The sequence below is a fragment of the Mixophyes fleayi genome, chromosome 3 (assembly GCF_038048845.1).
Source record: "Mixophyes fleayi isolate aMixFle1 chromosome 3, aMixFle1.hap1, whole genome shotgun sequence".
NCBI classification, from domain to species: domain Eukaryota; kingdom Metazoa; phylum Chordata; class Amphibia; order Anura; family Limnodynastidae; genus Mixophyes; species Mixophyes fleayi.
In genome coordinates, this window is record NC_134404.1 from 336,177,835 (window position 1) to 336,197,812 (window position 19,978).

At 44.5% G+C, this 19,978-nt stretch overlaps 2 long non-coding RNA genes across 2 annotated transcripts in view; both read left to right on the forward strand.

The window, feature by feature from the left end:
• LOC142144958 (uncharacterized) overlaps positions 1 to 19,978 on the forward strand; it is a 66,007-nt gene that overhangs the window by 34,561 nt on the left and 11,468 nt on the right. The window lies entirely within an intron of this gene.
• Positions 10,222 to 13,226, forward strand: LOC142144957 (uncharacterized). Its single transcript, XR_012689802.1, has 2 exons — positions 10,222 to 10,613; positions 10,644 to 13,226. It is a non-coding gene; the product is annotated as an uncharacterized LOC142144957 (long non-coding RNA).

Consider the following 19,978-nt stretch of genomic DNA (forward strand, 5'->3'; position numbering starts at 1 on the left):
TTTGTCTCTGTTTAACCCTGCTATAGGAAATGCCTATTTCTGATGTATATATCTGATACAATAAGTCTTTGTTTTGAAAGCCTTTTGCATATCTTAGTGAGAGGAAATGCATTCATGTCTAAGGTATTTGTTTGAAGTCTGATAGCAGAAAGTGCTAACAAAGTTTTGTGATGAAGTGTCAGGCCTGCTCTGGCCAAAGGCCCAGCAGGGGGTCGTTACTGTGTGGCCTTTTGTTAGATTGAATTTCATAGAGAAGTGTAAATTTTGTTAGCCTTGAAATAGAGTATATCCTGTTTCTAAAATTAGACTATTTCTGAACTGTATAAAAGATGATCTCTGTGAGCAGATAGGTGTTCTTCTGAATTGTCATCTGACCTGATCACACTGGAACCTTTCACCAGTGTGTGTGAGCAAATAAACCATCTTGCTTCAAAGACCTGCTTGGAATCATCTTCAATATTGCTGTTTTCCTGTGATCTACAGATTAGACCCTAAAATCTAATCCATTCTCCGGCTGTGTCTGCGGTTCGGACCCAAGAGCTTCCAGTACCATCGCCTGCCTGCTACCTGCAGCCCTGGTTAGTGTGATAGGCCAGGGGGGATCCATCCACAGCATCCCTGATCAGGAGTACCAGTTCGGGTACACCAGCAGCGAGATATGCTAGCAGCGTCAGTGACCCAGAAGAAACCCGGTACTGGATGCCTGGTAAAGAGTCCAGTGGTGGCAGCTCGTGTAAGACCCTCCTACTGCGGCAAGAGGGCACTTTTTGGATAACGAAAGGGAACGGCTCCCAGCAACAACAGACAGGGTGGCATAGGCGGTCCATCCTGTCACACCAACCCTCTGCTCACGCTGACGCTTTTTTTTTTTTTTTTCTCCCAGGTTACCTCCGCACTCAGGACTACGACCCTTCTTGAATGCTGCCCTGGAAATCTTCAACAGAATATCTGTTTGTCAAGTATCATCTCTAATGAAAGTATCCTGCTGAAAAGTCACCAGTTTAACGGACAGTTCAAATGGTGCTTGTGACTTACTTCTCCCAGAACTGCACTCCAGAGGGTTAAAGGACACGTTCTGGAGCGGATTGTTATGGGATTTATTTTTTAAAGTGTCCGTTCATCAAACGATATTAACGAAGGAGAAATCAAGAAACCTAATAGAGACAGTTTATTATTTTATTTCTACTCTCGAACTTCTTGTTATTATCCCACCTGATAATACCTGATGACATTAACGTGAAGAGTGATAGTTATGTTGTAGCTTGTTATGAGGACCAGCAAGTGGAATATATTACCTGATACTGTAAATGGACGTTATCAGACATTTGTGTGTGCTGTTACATATTACAGACAGCTGAACTTTGTAATATACTCTATATTTGAAATAGAATATTTTGTAAGAAATTCATAATGTGATGTAAACAAAACCTACTGAAAGCAGCTTTTTTTGTATATTTGAGAGGTAAAGGTTGTAATAAACTAGTTATTTCTTTCAGCATTAAAATCACTACATCTTTATTGTTGTTTTGCCTGCTATACATTCTCAAAAACATCTCAATTTTTAGTATACAAAGTCCGTATTTTACCTGTAATTGCTATGCCGACCGAGACTGCCGACCAAGACTGCCCCCCAGCAATGGAGAACCCAGGAGGGGGTGACCGATCCAGGCAGCTGGCCTGACGAGCACAGTCATGGGGGCATATTTATTAAACTGTGGCTTTGAAAGAGTGGAGATGTTGCCTATAGTGAATGTGAATGTACCAGGTACCTACACCGAAGGCGATTTAGACACATCTCTGTGAGCTGGCTAAATCCCCTTCCAATTCATGACCCATCCAGCAGGGGGCCAAAAAGGTACCTTCAGTGAAGGGGATTTAGCCGGCTCACACTGAGCGTGTTATTTCCCATACAGTGTATGTACCAGGTACCTACGGTGAAGGGGATTTAGTCGCAACAATTATCTTGTTATTAGATGTGTACACATCCATCTGAATCATTAATGAATATCCACAAGAGAAAGTATCTCTTCAGAGGTTGTCCTAACATAAAAAATAAATTGGCTAAAAATAAATATTATTTTTGTTATGGTGACTTAGAACCAAAGCCAAGAAATAGAATATTTCTATAGAATAGAAAGACACACTGCCCATATTATACGATCCATTTCATGTTATTTTCTACTGATACTAATGTAGCTCAAAACAACCTCAGTAATATAAGACAGTAAAAGTGTGGCTAAGAGCTGGCTAAATCCAATCATCCCATCACTCAAAATGTCCTCAGTACTCTGGGTACAAGAAGTCATTTAAGAGAAGAGAATCATTTCCCTCCAAGCTGTTTAATAATCTTACCTGGGGGGAGGGGGGGGGTACTTTCAGGGAAGGGGATCTAGATGGCTCATCAACGCTGCAGCAAGACTGAGCTTCTTTTCTTGCCGATCCACTTCTGCCTCCCCTCTCTGACAAACCTTACACTGGCTCCCTTTCCCCTATAGAATCCAGTTCAAACTCCTCACCATCACCTCTGTTCCCTACATCTCCATATACATTCCCTCCACCCTCTCCAGTCGGACGACCATCGCCCTCACCTCCCTTCTGATGTCTTACTCCCGCCTCCACGATATCTCCCGTTCTGCTCCCCACCTCTTGACGAACATCCCTCATACTCCGACTCTACCCCTGCCTGCAATGTTCCAAATCTTTCCTAAAAGCCCACCTGTTTATTAAAGCCTACCAATCCACCGCTAAACATCTGGCTAAAACCTCCCCTCTCTGGCGGAGATTCAATTAGGCGTGAGGTGTCTCTGGAACATCTGTGGAGTCACCTCGTGACGATGTTATGGCTGGAATCGCAGCTAATTTTTTTCATACCTTTAAATGAGAAGAGATTCCAACCGTAATACAGAACCAGGGCTCTCCCTAATCTTGTACCCCCCACCCCCTCTCTTATACATCCCACGCACAGGATCTTGTATCACATGCAGTAATTTCCCTCATCCCTCCATCTTGTTATCCAGTTTCCTCTTACTCTACCTCGCTGCTATGTCCCTTCCTCGACTTCCTCCATGACTGCAATCTACCATGTAACCTGTTCTCTATTACCCATGTTCTGCTGTACACGGTACGTCATGTTTTATTATGTCCTGCCTATTGTGTCATTTTATATTATGTATGTCACATTATGTCGGTTGGCTTGTTTACCCGCCTCAGCCCACCTATCATATGGCGCTGCAGAACTCATGTAGTGCTGTATAAATAAAAGATAACTAAATAAAGGAAATGTAGGAAAGCCGACAGATAGACAAGTTATATAAGGAGAAAAAAGGTGAAGAAACAAATAAAGCTGACAAAGACACATAGGAGACAAATGTATGGAGAAGACATAAGGGCGGTGGTCTCAGGGAGAGAACAACAAAGGCCTGCAGACCCAGAATAACAGAAGGGGAGAGCGTAGACTACAGGAAAATATAATGAATACATAATGAACATCAGACACATGTAATGAATGAGATTCACCTCATAATACTTTTTATGAAGAGTGCACTGATATTACACACTTATGTTCAGAGTGAAGACAGGACGGACAATGCAGGACAGACATCTATATGTACAATCACTATATTCACACACTGCTCCATATGTTATTGGGCTCACAAGCTTTTATGGATGTATGAACTTCAATTCCTATAGAGGTGTGTGTGACACCACAGTTCTCCTGGACCAGTGTGATAGGTAGGGAACATCAATACTCTGTGCTGGTGGCTGCCCTGCTCCTACCTGACTGTGTCTATAGCCGGCCTAAACAACCTGTGGCTCTCAGGTGTTGTTAAACTACAATCCCCAGCATGCTCCGACAGCAGATAGCCAGCCGATAACTGGCAGGGTATACTGGGACTTGTAGTTTTACAACACATGGAGAGCAACAGGTTGGCCAGGTCTGGTCTATGGCGTCCTGCTTGCCTCTATTCCCCTCCTCACATCATGTCACATGCAGCCCTGTCCTCACTTACACATCTCTCATCTATGTGCTGCTGGGGGACCCTGCTCCTTACACTATATAGCTCTCAGTCTGTAGCTCCCTGCTGCCTCCATTCCCATCCTCACATCATGTCACATGCAGCCGTGTCCATAACTAGACAATCACAGAGGTGGCCGGAACATTATCAGCTCACTCATCTCCTGCTCCTGTGACCATTCAGGGATCGGATTGGCTACAGGGAGTTTTATCTGTTGGGAGTATAACAACAGCTACAGGGTACTTACTATTTGAGAAATTATAGTGGAAGAACAGTAGGTGGCGCTGTATCCTAAGTTGCTCACTGAGTAGTCCAGTGGATCCCAAACTTTTTCAGTTCAAGGCATCCTTAGGGTCCCATCATTTTTTCAAGGCACCCCTACATCAAAATAATTACCAATGAGTCCACCGCCTTGCTTACCACTGGCCCTGGCAGAGGTAACCCTGTAAGATCAATAAGCCAGCCCAGGGAGTCTAGGCACACAGTTTGGGAACCACTGGTGTAGTCTATTTCTACTGTTATAATGAGGTTTTCCTCCTCTCTTACTATGCTCCATATTATAAGTATACTGTAATAAGTGAGTATACTGTAATAAGTGAGTATACTGTATTACTCTCAGTAAAGATTTCCCACAATCTTTCATTGCTTGTTGATTTGATAAACTTGGACATAGAAGCAGAATCTGCAATATTATCCCCACTTCCTTCAAAACTGAGGACATCCCAGACAAGCAGCAGATGATTACTGAATACAAGAAGCTGCTCAGACCATAGACAAACGAACGCTGCGTCTATCAGGGTTATATCCCAGGAGCTCCCATACAAAGAATGCAAACTGCTTACCAGAAGTACTAGTGTGAGAGCAGCTGTATATATAACTGATAGCACATCAAATCTGTACTGAGGCTTAAGTATGAAGTAGTGGGTGATGTATGAAATAAGGATGAACCATCACCATATTCACAGAAGCCACATATCACATAATTAGCACATGAAGGGGCAGATTCAATGAGCCGCGAGGTGCAGTCAGGTATCACCTGGATGTCTGGCAGCACCTTTACGGGACATGAGGGAATGTTCCAAGGACACACAGCGTCCCCTCGCGACAAACTGAATCTGCCTCCAAAAGTTTTAACTTCAATCAGTTGCGAAGATGCAAAACTATTGCCAATATAGAACCGCCATCAGGTGTTGGCAGGAAATTCCTAATATTTGGTGGTCAAAAGGGTCTCTGCCTGCTGGAAAAAGGAACATGATCTTGCCCAAATGTATCCCAGTATTTCAGTCAGGACCATATGCCCCATGCATTAATCTGATGCATTTCTCTAGAGCAGGTCTACAAGTCTGTCACTCACACTCTGCTGGCTCCCTCCTAACATGACAACCTGCAAACAGGCTATAAAGCATGATGGACAGGATTCTAATGGTTCCACCAAGCTCAGGTGGGGCTGCCATCTGGAGAGTGCACATAATTGGAGGCTTCCTCTAATGGCTATGACATTTTTAGTCAGTAGGGTGATTGGAAATTGTCCACACCTGCCATACAGACATAGGACCCTACACCAACCCAATATGACCTGACCCTTGCACATAATCATCATAGAATTGTATTACCCTCTATATACACACACACAGCAGATTACAACATTAAAACACTACTTGACCATAGCCCAACTATGGAAAACTCCTCCCCCTCCCACTATCCAAAAATACTGTTGTCTAAATCCAGTTTCAATTTGTAATGGAGACGATACGAGTCCCCATAGCTTGATTGAATCCCTTTTCACCTTTAACAGTTTACATTGCAATCGTAGTGGATTGTCAGTGGGTATATTGTGCTAACTGTATTGTTGGACTCAGTGTTTTGAATATTTTGTATTGCCTGATCCCCACTATATATCCCCTCCCTGATACCCTATTTATTTTTTATTTTGTTCCCTTTCCCTTTTTGAATTCAAAACATTCTAATAAAAACAAATGATGTTGAAGAAAAACACCACTGGACATCATAACAATTGCATTGGATTTAAAATAACTATCTAATTAATACAAGTTAACTCACACAATATACAGCATAAAAGCAGATACTGTGAATTACATTTTGCATAGAGAACAGGATGCGCCTTAAAAATAAACCAAGATAATGTTGTATTTAGCTACCAATAAATACTAAAAACCAATTATAACAATTTTCATGGACAAACCTTAAAATAAAACAGCTCTTTTTTGATGGTTTATGGGCAGTTCTGACTGATTTATTGGATCTACATTATGCACTGTACTCTGTGGTAACTGCTATGTTTGTTATATATTCTTTTACTAAAAACCTTTTGAGAAAATAAATAAATAAAACAGCTCTCACCTGGAGATCACATTAGCACATGTACAGGAGACAGTGACACATTGCAAAACCCTGGCACTCCTTCAGCTCAGCCTCAAGCATCAGAGGAAGCATGAAAATGATCAAATGCCAGAGGGAAAATAAAAGGATGAAGCGAGTGACCAACAACTTGGTGTTCAAAGTGGCTCTGAAGCAGCTGTCTCCCTGTTTACTCAGACCTTTACTCTGTGCAGATATTGTGTGTGTTTTCCCTGCACAGCCTAAACCAGTGTTGGCTAACCTGTGACACTCCAGGTGTTGTGAAACTACAAGTCCCAACATGCTTTGCCAATATATAGCAGCTTATTGCTGGAAGGGTATGCTGGGACTTGTAGTTTCACAACACCTGGAGTGTCACAGGTTAGCCAACACTGGGCTAAACACACAATGGAAGCCAACAACAGATCTGTTGCTAGTCATTCTACTGCTAAAAGGAGCGCATTAGTGGCTTAAACAAAATGGACCCACAGCCTCCTGGGGCAGTCCGGAACTAATCCTACAGCCTTACCAGAGGGGCTCTCTATTTCAGGCCATGCTCTTGTGAATACAGTAAAACACCACCAGGGTCACACTGTGATTGGCAACACCAATATATCTATCTAGTATGGCCACTATTGGCAGCTATGGAAATAGATTGTCACCATGAAAAGCAACATAGACACATTTCAAATGACCTCTCAGACATATAATTTTAAAACGGTTACATTTGCAAATTCACAGAATATATATTTGCACTTTAAATATGACCTAGTGCGTTATAAAATATAAAATCATATTTGTATAGCTGATATCAGGGATTATAGTTTTAGCTTCTGTGGACTGTGTGTGTTTAAATGCATGTGAAAATGGTGATCAGTAAATCAATATGACAAAAGCCGGAAAATAGCAATTTCTACTTTGATAAGCAGTGGTTAGCACAGTGGTTAGTATTGCTGTACAACAGCACTTTGATGAGCTCAATTCTGAAAAACATCCCACCTGTAGGGAGTCTGCATATTCTCCCCATAAAAAAATTGGGGTTGGGGGGGGGGGGTATGTGTGCATTTGGGAGCTTAGAATGTAAGCAACATATTCTCTGTACAGCTGTTGTAGAACTAGAAGTCCCAGCTTAACCATTAACTAGAGGAATAAAAATCAGTTGCATTATTTTATTTTACAAAAGCACACAATATTAGAGGGAGTGGACTGTAAACGTAAGAGCTGTTGTGGAATTATAAGTCCCAGCATAACAGGATAACCAGATGAGCAGAAAAAAAAGCTGACATGTTGTATTACTTTACATTAACAAAAACACACGGTATGATGCAAAGTTTATTGTAAATGTATATACTTCCATTGGACTTAATTATAACTTTGCAAAGCTAAAACTATTATACAAAAAACAACCTAAAAATAAAGCATCTTGGATCTCAGCTGGAATAGGGAAAAAATTGTTAATGAACACAAATTTAAAAATAAGTAAATATGTTCCATATTATTTCAGAATGTAGTTAAAGAATTTTAAAGCATCATGTTTTTTTTAGTTTTCCAGTGTCCTGTAAGTATTTTATCACATTTGGGATATCAATCCCTTTAAAGGCAGGATTTGTAGCAGCAAATTTCTCGAAAACACCAACGAGCTCTGACGCCTCCATATTTTTGATGCTGTTGAAGAAGGTCTGTGTGGCATCACTTTTTCCCAACAGCTCCTAGTTCTTGGGTGGAGCTGTCTTTGCACAAGCTGGCTGCACATGGTGACAAAGAAGGAACCGATTTGTAAAGACTCTATAGACTGTCGCGTTGTTGATCAGTCCCATCTCCATGTGCTGATGCCAGATGACAGCTGGAGAGGGATCCTTGCACATTTGCTAGCTCTTCCCGAAACTTCATCAGCGCTTTAGTACAGTTCTGAGTGATGTGTTTAATAAATTCGGCATCCTCATCATTTTCTATCTCAAATTCTCTCAAGTAATCAAAAAAGAAATCATTGTTTTGAGATTGCAGACATTTGGTATTTCTCCATCTTTCATCCATCACGGTGTCCTGTCTTTCCAGATGCTCCGTAGACATGTTCGATTCTGTTTCTTGGGAAGAGGGACGGTCTCTGCTTAGATCAGTGGTACTGGATTCTACAGTGTCCTTTTCCTTGCTGGGGAGGTCAGTTTTGCTAGAGCAATACTTCACCACTTTGGCGGGTGTTGGGCCCTCATTGCTAATTTTCAGTTCTTGGATTTTTTTCCTCCCATGCTTAAGTTGAATATCTAATGCAGATGAATACAATAATGTATGACATTTATCCTTAGGTGCAGACTGATTTAAGTAATATGCTGTTTCAGGATGATGCTTCTGCAGATATCTTTGCATATGCAATGTCCCAGTTACATGGCTGATTATATTGTGCTTGACAACTTCTATCCCACAGAGCTCACACCTGTACTTGCCCAGCTGGATTTCCACAATGTACTCCAAGCCAAGCATGGGCTCATCCTCCACATATGTATCCAGGAAGTGCTGTATGCTGTCTACATGTGGAAACTCCGCAGGGTAAGAACGTATCAGGTACGATTTGTGTTTATTCCCCATTACGTGTTCGTAGAGGCTGAAGACTGACCCACAGGTAACATTACAATATTTACATCCATATCTCCCAAGCTCTTTCTTCTCTTCCATCGCTGGGTGCTGTTTATTTATCTTGGCCGTCACAACCACGGGCTCACCCTTCATATATGTATCGAAGAATTGTGTCATGTTGTCCACGGATGTCACCCCCGCAGGGACAGCCTGTGTCACGGCCAATATGTGTGTTTTCAGCCCCATGTGTGCGTAGAGTTTGGAGATTGACCTACAGGCAAGATTACAATATTTACATTCATATATCCCAGGTTCTCTCTTCTCTTCCATGACTGACCGGCAGCGGCTGAATCCCCTTCAGGATCCCCGGCCCGTCAATATGACATCACAGGGTCATGTGACCGCTGCGGTCACATGGTACACAGTGTAGGCGGGGCTGCTGGAATTGTATTGTAGTCTGTGGAAGGAGCTCAATCGTTTCTTTCGGATCCTGCCATTATTCGTGTAGAAAAAGGTAAGAAGAAGGGAGAGAGTGTGTGTCAGTCCCGGGGGGGGGGGGCATGTGTGATGGAAGCTGCAGGGTACAGGGGGCATGTGTGATGGAGGCTGCAGGGTACAGGGGGGGACATGTGTGATGGAAGCTGCAGGGCACAGAGGGCATGTGTGATGGAAGCTGCAGGGTACAGGGGGGGACATGTGTGATGGAAACTGCAGGGCACAGATGGGGCATGTCTGATGGAGGCTGCAGGGCACAGAGGGGGCATGTGTGATGGAAGCTGCAGGGTACAGGGGGGGACATGTGTGATGGAAGCTGCAGGGCACAGAGGGCATGTGTGATGGAAGTTGCAGGGCACAGAGGGCATGTGTGATGGAAGCTGCAGGGCACAGAGGGCATGTGTGATGGAAGTTGCAGGGCACAGAGGGCATGTGTGATGGAAGCTGCAGGGTACAGGGGGGGCATGTGTGATGGAAGCTGCAGGGCACAGGGGGGGCATGTGTGATGGAAGCTGCAGGGCACAGAGGGCATGTGTGATGGAAGCTGCAGGGCACAGGGGGCATGTGTGATGGAAGCTGCAGGGTACAGGGGGGGACATGTGTGATGGAAGCTGCAGGGTACAGGGGGGGACATGTGTGATGGAAGCTGCAGGGCACAGATGGGGCATGTCTGATGGAGGCTGCAGGGCACAGAGGGGGCATGTCTGATGGAAGCTGCAGAGTAAAGGGGGGCATGTGTGATGGAAGCTGCTTTTGCACAGGGGGCATGTGTGATGGAAGCTGCTTTTGCACAGGGGGCATGTGTGATGGAAGCTGCAGGGCACAGAGGGCATATGTGATGGAAGCTGCAGGGCACAGAGGGCATGTGTGATGGAAGTTGCAGGGCACAGAGGGCATGTGTGATGGAAGCTGCAGGGCACAGAGGGCATGTGTGATGGAAGCTGCAGGGCATAGGGGGCATGTGTGATTGAAGCTGCTCTGGCTCAGGGGGGGTCATGTGTGATGGAAGCTGCTCTGGCATGGGGGTCATGTGTGATGGAAGCTGCAGGGCACGTGGGGGGCATGTCTGATGGATGCTGCAGGGCACAGGGGGGGGGCATGTCTGATGGAGGCTGCAGGGCACAGGGGGCACATGTGAAGCTCCAGGGCATAGGGGCACATGTCTGATTAAAGGTGATGGGCAGTGGGGAGGCATGTGTTAAGGTGCTGGGCAGAGGGGGACGTGTCTGAGTAAAGCATGTAGGCAGAAGGGACATGTGAGGGAGAGGCTTCTTCCCCACACGGCCCCTCCTCAACCAACAATACCCTGACGACACTCACCAGATTTTCTCTGATATTCCCCATGACACGTATTACATTATCTTTTCCCTCACAGGCCTCCTGCCCACAATCGTGTCTCACTGCTGGCCACCAGCTTTTCCCTCACAGGCCCCGCTGCCTAAATCCCGACACCGCTCTTGCTTCAAAATGAAAAGAGGCACCTTTAATTGAAAGAGTAGTCAGAGCCTTACCAGCAAATGTGATAATAATACAGAGACCGTTATTGCCATAGATCATGTGGTTTTGTTTTTTAAAAAAATACTGTATCTAGTCACGTTACTCAGATGATATTATCATTACAAGCCGCGAGTATAACTGCTTTTGTCACAACACCGTACATAAAAGATTATGTCACAAAAATAACAATACATCTAGTTTTCTACGCACGCATACTTCTGCCTTCTCACTTATCCATAACTTTTTAATTTTGATATTTTTCAGGCATTCATTGCGGGACACCAGGAACCATTGTAGGATAGTGTTGGGACCAGGCGATAAGGCAATTTAAGACATCCTAGAACAGTGATGGCTAACCTATGGCACTCCAGGGTTTGTGAAACTACAAGCCCCAGCATGCTTTGCCAGTAGATAACTAGCTGATAGCTGGCAGAGCATGCTGGGACTTGTAGTTTCACAACACCTGGAGTGTCACAGGTTAGCCATCAGTATCCTAGTAGTTCACTTACACTCCTCTTGCTCTATTCTCCTGTCCTGTTAGGCCTTCAGTTTAGATTAATTATCCATTTCCACTTGTAACATCTACTATCACAATCTCTGTACCTACCAACTGTCACTGGATCACTGATAAATAACTTGTGGTAAAAATGTATTTAAAGGAAATAGCGCAGGGCGCATATTTATATAACTGCATTTGCACTTATTCTTGTTTAGTGTAAGATAGGAAGTCGTTATTTCTGAGACCAGGGGAGAAATTTGTCTCTGTTTAACCCTGCTATAGGAAATGCCTATTTCTGATGTATATATCTGATACAATAAGTCTTTGTTTTGAAAGCCTTTTGCATATCTTAGTGAGAGGAAATGCATTCATGTCTAAGGTATTTGTTTGAAGTCTGATAGCAGAAAGTGCTAAGGAAGTTTTGTGATGATGTGTCAGGCCTGCTCTGGCCAAAGGCCCAGCAGGGGGTCGTTACTGTGTGTCCTTTTGCCAGAGTGAATTTCATAGATAAGTGTAAATTTTGTTAGCCGTGAAATGCATTTAAATTTCGAGTTTCAATAGAGTATATCCTGTTTCTAAAATCAGACTATTTCTGAACTGTATAAAAGATGATCTCTGTGAGCAGATAGGTGTTCTTCTGAATTGTCATCTGACCTGATCACACTGGAACCTTCCACCAGTGTGCGTGAGCAAATAAACCATCTTGCTTCAAAGACCTGGTTGGAATCATCTTCAATATTGCTGTTTACCTGTGATCTACAGATTAGACCCTAAAATCTAATCCATTCTCCGGCTGTGTCTGCGGTACGGACCCAAGAGCTTCCAGTACCATCGCCTGCCTGCTACCTGCAGCCCTGGTTAGTGTGATAGGCCAGGGGGGATCCATCCACAGCATCCCTGATCCATAGTAAGAGGTCAGGAGTACGAGTCCGGGTACACCAGCAGCGAGATATGCTAGCAGCGTCAGTGACCCAGAAGAAACCCGGTACTGGATGCCTGGTAAAGAGTCCAGTGGTGGCAGCTCGTGTAAGCCCCTCCTACTGCGGCAAGAGGGCACTTTTTGGATAACGAAAGGGAACGGTTCCCAGCAACAACAGACAGGGTGGCATAGGCGGTCCATCCTGTCACACCAACCCTCTCCTCACGCTGCCGCTTTTTTTTTTCTCCCAGGTTACCTCCGCACTCAGGACTACGACCCTTCTTGAATGCTGCCCTGGAAATCTTCAACAGAATATCTGTCTGTCAAGTATCATCTCTAATGAAAGTATCCTGCTGAAAAGTCACCAGTTTAACGGACAGTTCAAATGGTGCTTGTGACTTACTTCTCCCAGAACTGCGCTCCAGAGGGTTAAAGGACACGTTCTGGAGCGCACTGTTATGGGATTTATTTTTTAAAGTGTCCGTTCATCAAACGATATTAACGAAGGAGAAAGCAAGAAACCTAATAGAGACAGTTTATTATTTTATTTCTACTCTCGAACTTCTTGTTATTATCCCACCTGATAATACCTGATGACATTAACGTGAAGAGTGATAGTTATGTTGTAGCTTGTTATGAGGACCAGCAAGTGGAATATATTACCTGATATTGTAAATGGACGTTATCAGACATTTGTGTGTGCTGTTACATATTACAGACAGCTGAACTTTGTAATATACTCTATATTTGAAATAGAATATTTTGTAAGAAATTCATAATGTGATGTAAACAAAACCTACTGAAAGCAGCTTTTTTGTATATTTGAGAGGTAAAGGTTGTAATAAACTAGTTATTTCTTTCAGCATTAAAATCACTACATCTTTATTGTTGTTTTGCCTGCTATACTTTCTCAAAAACATCTAAATTTTTAGTATATAAAGTCTGTATTTTAACTGTAATTGCTATGCCAACCAAGACTGCCCCCCAGCAATGGAGAACCCAGGAGGGGGTGACCGATCCAGGCAGCTGGCCGGACAAGCACAGTCATGGGGGCATATTTATTAAACTGCGGCTTTGGAAGAGTGGAGATGTTGCCTATAGTGAATGTACCAGGTACCTACACCGAAGGCGATTTAGACACATCACTGTGAGCTGGCTAAATCCCCTTCCAATTCATGACCCAGCCAGCAGGGGGCCAAAAAGGTACCTTCAGTGAATGGGATTTAGCTGGCTCACACTGAGTGTGCTATTTCCCATACAGTGTATGTACCAGGTACCTACGGTGAAGGGGATTTAGTCCCAACAATTATCTTGTTATTAGATGTGTACAAATCCATCTGAATCATTAATGAATATCCACAAGAGAAAGTAACTCTTCAGAGGTTGTCGTAACATAAAAAATAAATTGGCTAAAAATAAATATTATTTTTGATATGGTGACTTAATACCAAAGCCAAGACACACTGCCCATATTATACGATCCATTTCATGTTATTTTCTACAGATACTAATGTAACTCAAAACATTCTTAATAATATAAGACAGTAAAAGTGTGGCTAAGAGCTGGCTAATCCAATCATCCCATCACTCAAAATGTCCTCAGTACTCTGGGGTACAAGAAGTCATTTAAGAGAAGAGAATCATTTCCCTCCAAGCTGTTCAATAATCTTACCTGGGAGGGGGGTACTTTCAGGGAAGGGGCTCTAGATGGCTCATCAACGCTGCAGCAAGACTGAGCTTCTTTTCTTGTCGATCCACTTCTGCCTCCCCTCTCTGACAAACCTTACACTGGCTCCCTTTCCCCTATAGAATCCAGTTCAAACTCCTCACCATCACCTCTGCTCCCTACATCTCCATATACATTCCCTCCGCCCTCTCCAGTCGGACGACCATCGCCCTCACCTCGCTTCTGATAATGTCTTACTCCCGCCTCCACGATATCTCCCGTTCTGCTCCCCACCTCTGGACAAACGTCCCTCATACTCCGACTCTCCCCCTGCCTGCAATGTTCCAAATCTTACCTAAAAGCCCATCTGTTTATTAAAGCCTACCAATCCACCGCTAAACATCTGGCTAAAACCTCCCCTCTCTGGCGGAGATTCAATTAGGCGTGAGGTGTCTCTGGAACATCTGTGGAGTCACCTCGTGACGATGTTATGGCTGGAATCACAGCTCATTTTTTCTCGCACCTTTAAATGAGCAGAGATTCCAACCGTAATTCACAATCAGGGCTCTCCCTAATCTTGTACCCCCCACCCCCTCTCTTATACATCCCTTAACATCCCACACACAGGATCTTGTATCACATGCAGTAATTTCCCTCATCCCTCCATCTTGTTATCCAGTTTCCTCTTACTCTATCTCACTGCTATGTTCCCCTCCCTCGACTTCCTCCATGACTGCAATCTACCATGTAACCTGTACTCTATTACCCATGTTCTGCTGTACACGGTACGTCATGTTTTATTATGTCCTGCCTATTGTGTCATGTTATATTATGTCATGTCACATTATGCTGCTTGTCTTGTTTACCCGCGTCGGCCCACCTATCATAAGGCGCTGCAGAACTCACGTGGCACCATATAAATAAAAGATAATAACTAAAAAAAAAAGGAAATGTAGGAAAGCCGACAGATAGACAAGTTACATAAGGAGAAAAGAGGTGAAGGAACAAATAAAGCTGCCAAGGACACATAGGAGACAAATGTATGGAGAAGACATAAGGGCGGTGGTCTCATTGAGAGAACAACAAAGGCCTGCAGACCCAGAATAACAGAAGGGGAGAGCGTAGACTACAGGAAAATATAATGAATACATAATGAACATCAGACACATGTAATGAATGAGATTCACCTCATAATACTTTTTATGAAGAGTGCACTGATATTACACACTTATGTTCAGAGTGAAGACAGGACGGACAATGCAGGACAGACATCTATATGTACAATCACTATATTCACACACTGCTCCATATGTTATTGGGCTCACAAGCTTTTATGGATGTATGAACTTCAATTCCTATAGAGGTGTGTGTGACACCACAGTTCTCCTGGAGCAGTGTGATAGGTAGGTAACATCAATACTCTGTGCTGGTGGCTGCCCTGCTCCTACCTGACTGTGTCTATAGCCGGCCTAAACAACCTGTGGCTCTCAGGTGTTGTGAAACTACAATCCCCAGCATGCTCTGACAGCAGATAGCCAGCCGATAACTGGCAGGGTATGCTGGGACTTGTTGTTTTACAGCACATGGAAAGCAACAGGTTGTCCAGGTCTTGTCTATGGCGTCCTGCTTGCCTCCATTCCCCTCCTCACATCATGTCACTGCCCCTGTCCTCACTAACACATCTCTCATCTATGTGCTGCTGGGGACCCTGCTCCTTCCACTATATAGCTCTCAGTCTGTAGCTTCCTGATGCCTCCATTCCCATCCTCACATCATGTCACATGCAGCCGTGTCCATAACTAGACAATCACAGAGGTGGACTGAGCATTATCAGCTCACTCATCTCCTGCTCCTGTGACCATTCAGGAGATCTGATTGGCTACCGGGAGTTTTATCTGTTGGGAGTATAACAACAGCTACAGGGTACTTACTATTTGAAAAACTATAGTGGAAGAACAGTAGGTGGCGCTGTATCCTAAGTTGCTCACTGAGTAGTCCAGTGGATCCCAAACTTTTTCAGGTCAAGGCACCCTTAGGGTCCCATAATTTTTTCAAGGCACCCCTACATCAAAATAATTACCAATGAGTCCACCGCCTTGCTTACCACTGGCCCTGGCAGAGGCAACCCTGTGAGATCAACGAGCCACCCCATGGAGTCTAGGCACACAGTTTGGGAACCACTGGTGTAGTCTATTCTTCCTGTTATAATGAGGTTTTCCTCCTCTCTTACTATGCTCCATATTATAAGTATACTGTAATAAGTGAGTATACTGTAATAAGTGAGTATACTGTATTACTCTCAGTAAAGATTTCCCACAATCTTTCATTGCTTGTTGATTTGATAAACTTGGACATAGAAGCAGAATCTGCAATATTATCCCCACTTCCTTCAAAACTGAGGACATCCCAGACAAGCAGCAGATGATTACTGAATACAAGAAGCTGCTCAGACCATAGACAAACGCACGCTGCGTCTATCAATGTGAGATCCCAGGAGCTCCCATACAAAGAATGCAAACTGCTTACCAGAAGTACTAGTGTGAGAGCAACTGTATATATAACTGATAGTACATCAAATCTGTAACGAGGCTTAAGTATGAAGTAGTGGGTGATGTATGAAATAAGGATGAACCATCACCATATTCACAGGAGCCACATATCACATAATTTAGCACATGATTGAATGAGCCGAGAGGTGCCGTCAGGTATCACCTGGATATCTGGCAGCAGCTTTACGAGATGCGAAGGAATGTTCCAAGGAAACACAGCGCCCCCTCGCGCCAAACTGAATCTGCCTCCAAAAGTTTAAAATTAAATCGGTTGCGAAGATGCAAAACTATTGCCAATATAGAACCGCCATCAGCTGTTGGCAGGAAATTTCTAATATTTGGAGGTCAAAAGGGTCTCTGCCTGCTGGAATTAAGGAACGTGATCTTGCCCAACAGGGCCGACACTTCTTGGATTCCTGGGCACCTCTGCTGCGCGACGGACGAGGGCTCCTCTGCTCCCTCCCCCTTATCCTGCGCAGTGTGCCCTGCAATGTGGACACAATTTTTTTTTTTTCTGACTAGGGAGGGGATAGCAGGGAGGAGGGGGGGGGGGTGCCGTGATTTTCGGGGGGGGGGGGGGGGAGGGTGCGCGGTTATTCGCACGGGGGCCGCCATCATTTTCGCGGGGATATGTGGATTCTCGCGCTTGGGGGGGGGCAGGTTTTTCACCAGTGTGGGAGAGCCAGGGGGGGAGGGGGGTGCTGGGGGAGGGTTAGAGCCAGGGAGGAAGGGGGTGCTGGAAGATGGTTAGAGCCAGGGAGAAAGGGGGTGCTGGCAGAGGGTTAGAGCCAGGGGGGAAGGGGGTGCTGGAAGAGGGGTGAGAGAGCCAGGGGGGAAGGGGGTGCTGGAAGAGGGGTGGGAGCCAGAGGGGAAGGGGTTGCTGGAAGAGGGGTGAGAGCCAGAGGGGAAGGGGTTGCTGGAAGAGGAGTGAGAGCCAGGGGGGAAGGGGGTGCTGGGGGAGAGAGCCAGGGGGGAAGAGGGGTGAGAGCCAGGGGGGGAACAGGGTGCAGGAAGAGGGGTGAGAGCCAGGGGGAAGGGGGTGCAGGGAGTAAAGTGAGAGGGACAAAGGAGAAGATGGTGCAGGGGCATAGGTAAAAGAAAGTAGAAAGGGAGAGACATCTTAAGAATGGGAATGTCAGGCAAGCAGCCATCATAAAACACAAGTAGTAATGAAGAATGGGAATGCACAGAGGGGACAAGTGTTAAAAGAAAATAAAAAATCAAGCCTTCATACTCCATTCACTTATATTTTCCATACCCCCACTTCTAAATTTCCACTTTGACCACTGCCCATGGTCCCTGCTCCCGACTGGCTGTGTGAGCTGACAGCTGCAGATCCCTCATTGCCCAGTGCGCCCAGTAGGATAACAGAACACAGGATGCCATAATCAGGTAAGTTCATATATTTTCTTGTGTGCAATGTGTTTTTAACCATCCTTTGTTGAACTGGGGGTACTACTGTGTATCTAATAATGTTTAAAACACTATTATTGCTCATTATTGCGCTGTAAGTTTCTTGCATATTTATCTGTGCAGAGACTTTTAATTAAGAGGGAAAAAACACTGCTCGTCATAAATTTTATCTGTGATTGTGTCAATCAGGGCCGCCATCAGAAATCATGGGGCCCAGTACGGGGACAGCCAGGCTGAATACATCAGTGCAGAGTTGCGGAGACCAGCGGACTGCAAGACAGCGGGTCCCCAGATAAGTTTGTGTTGCGCTGTTGTACCGGGCCCCCTGGTGAGCCCGGGCCTGGTACAACAGTACGCCCTGTACCCCCCTGATGGCGGCCTTGGTGTCAATATATCTATTTTTGTTTGCATTGTAAATGGTGTATTGCTCCTGGGACTCACACTGTAGTATCTGATATGCTGTACCAATTTTTATTTGTGAATTGAGTTTTTTGTTTGGGCACTACTGTATGGCACAATGTTATTTGGTGGCACTATTGTGGCATAATATGATTTGGGGGCACTACTGTATGGAATATGATTTGTGGGCACTACTGCAAGGCCAAATATGAATATTATGTGGCATAATATGACCTCGGAGCACTACGGTGTGGCATAGTATGAACTGGGGGCACTAAGGTGTGGCATAATATGAACTTCTGCCAAAGGCAAGTCTCTCATTGTTGAATATGACGGGGGCCCAAAGAAGTTGCTGTACTGGGTCCCAAAATTCCTCTCGTCAGCCCTGCCTGTGAGTCAAGGGGGTAGATGTCTCCAGGTAAATAATCTAAATGTTTCCTATCTAATCAAACTGATGGATCACATCCAATTATCTCTCACCCACCTCCTCTATCCCCCTTAATTAATATACTGTGTTATTTAAAATGAATAGAAAAGACGCATATTCAGTTACTGTAGTATAAAAAATATTTTTCTCTGACATTTTTCTGTAAATGGAAATACTTTTAATGCGGCCGCATGGGTTCAAATGATCATTCAATAGTTATGTTTTTTCTGATATATTTGTTAGTTTTATTTCATGTGGAATGATTCATGAAAATTCTGCCATTACTATTTAATTGAGGGAACTATATGTGTGTAAGTATTCTGTTGTTGCTATTTTGTGGGAGATTTGAAAAAAGCAAAACATTGGTCTCCTACAGTGGCGTCTGTATAATTGGTGGTATTGCTGTAGTATGGGGTGGCGTGGAGGTGGCAATGTTGTAGTGTGTTTGGGGCTTAGTATTGCTAATAAGTATGATAAGGTATTGCTGTAATGTGAGGATGATGCCGGTTGCTGTAATGTGGGGGGGTGGGAGGGGTCGGGTGATGCCGGTTACTGCAATGTGGGGGTGATGCTTGTTGCTGGAATGGGGGTAATACTGGATGCTATAATGTGGGGGGGGTGATGCTGATTGCTGTAATGTGGGGGTGATGCGGGTTGCTGTAATGTGGGTGGGTATCAATGTAGTAGGAGTGTGTGTGGGGGGTTATTCATTGCTGTAATTTGGGTACTAATAATGTATTGTTATGGTATTTATTGATGTAATATGGGTGCTAACAATGTAATGTTAAGGGTCATTAGAAGAAATACCCCCCCACACACACACACTCATACTACATCATGTTGTACTGCACCAGCAACGCACACTGCGCCAGCATCAGTGTGCAACAATATAGTGCATGGAGCCCACAAGAGTTGGGCCTGTGTGCTTTAAATGCCAGGGCTGGTTTTTAGTCCCAGTCCGGCCCTGTTGCCCAAATGTATCCCAGTAGTTCAGTCAGGACCATATGCCCCATGCATTAATCTGATGCATTTCTCTAGAGCAAGTCTACAAGTCTGTCACTCACACTCTGCTGGATCCCTCCTAACATGACAACCTGCAAACAGGCTATAAAGCATGGTGGACAGGATTCTAATGGTTCCACCAAGCTCAGGTGGGGCTGCCATCTGGA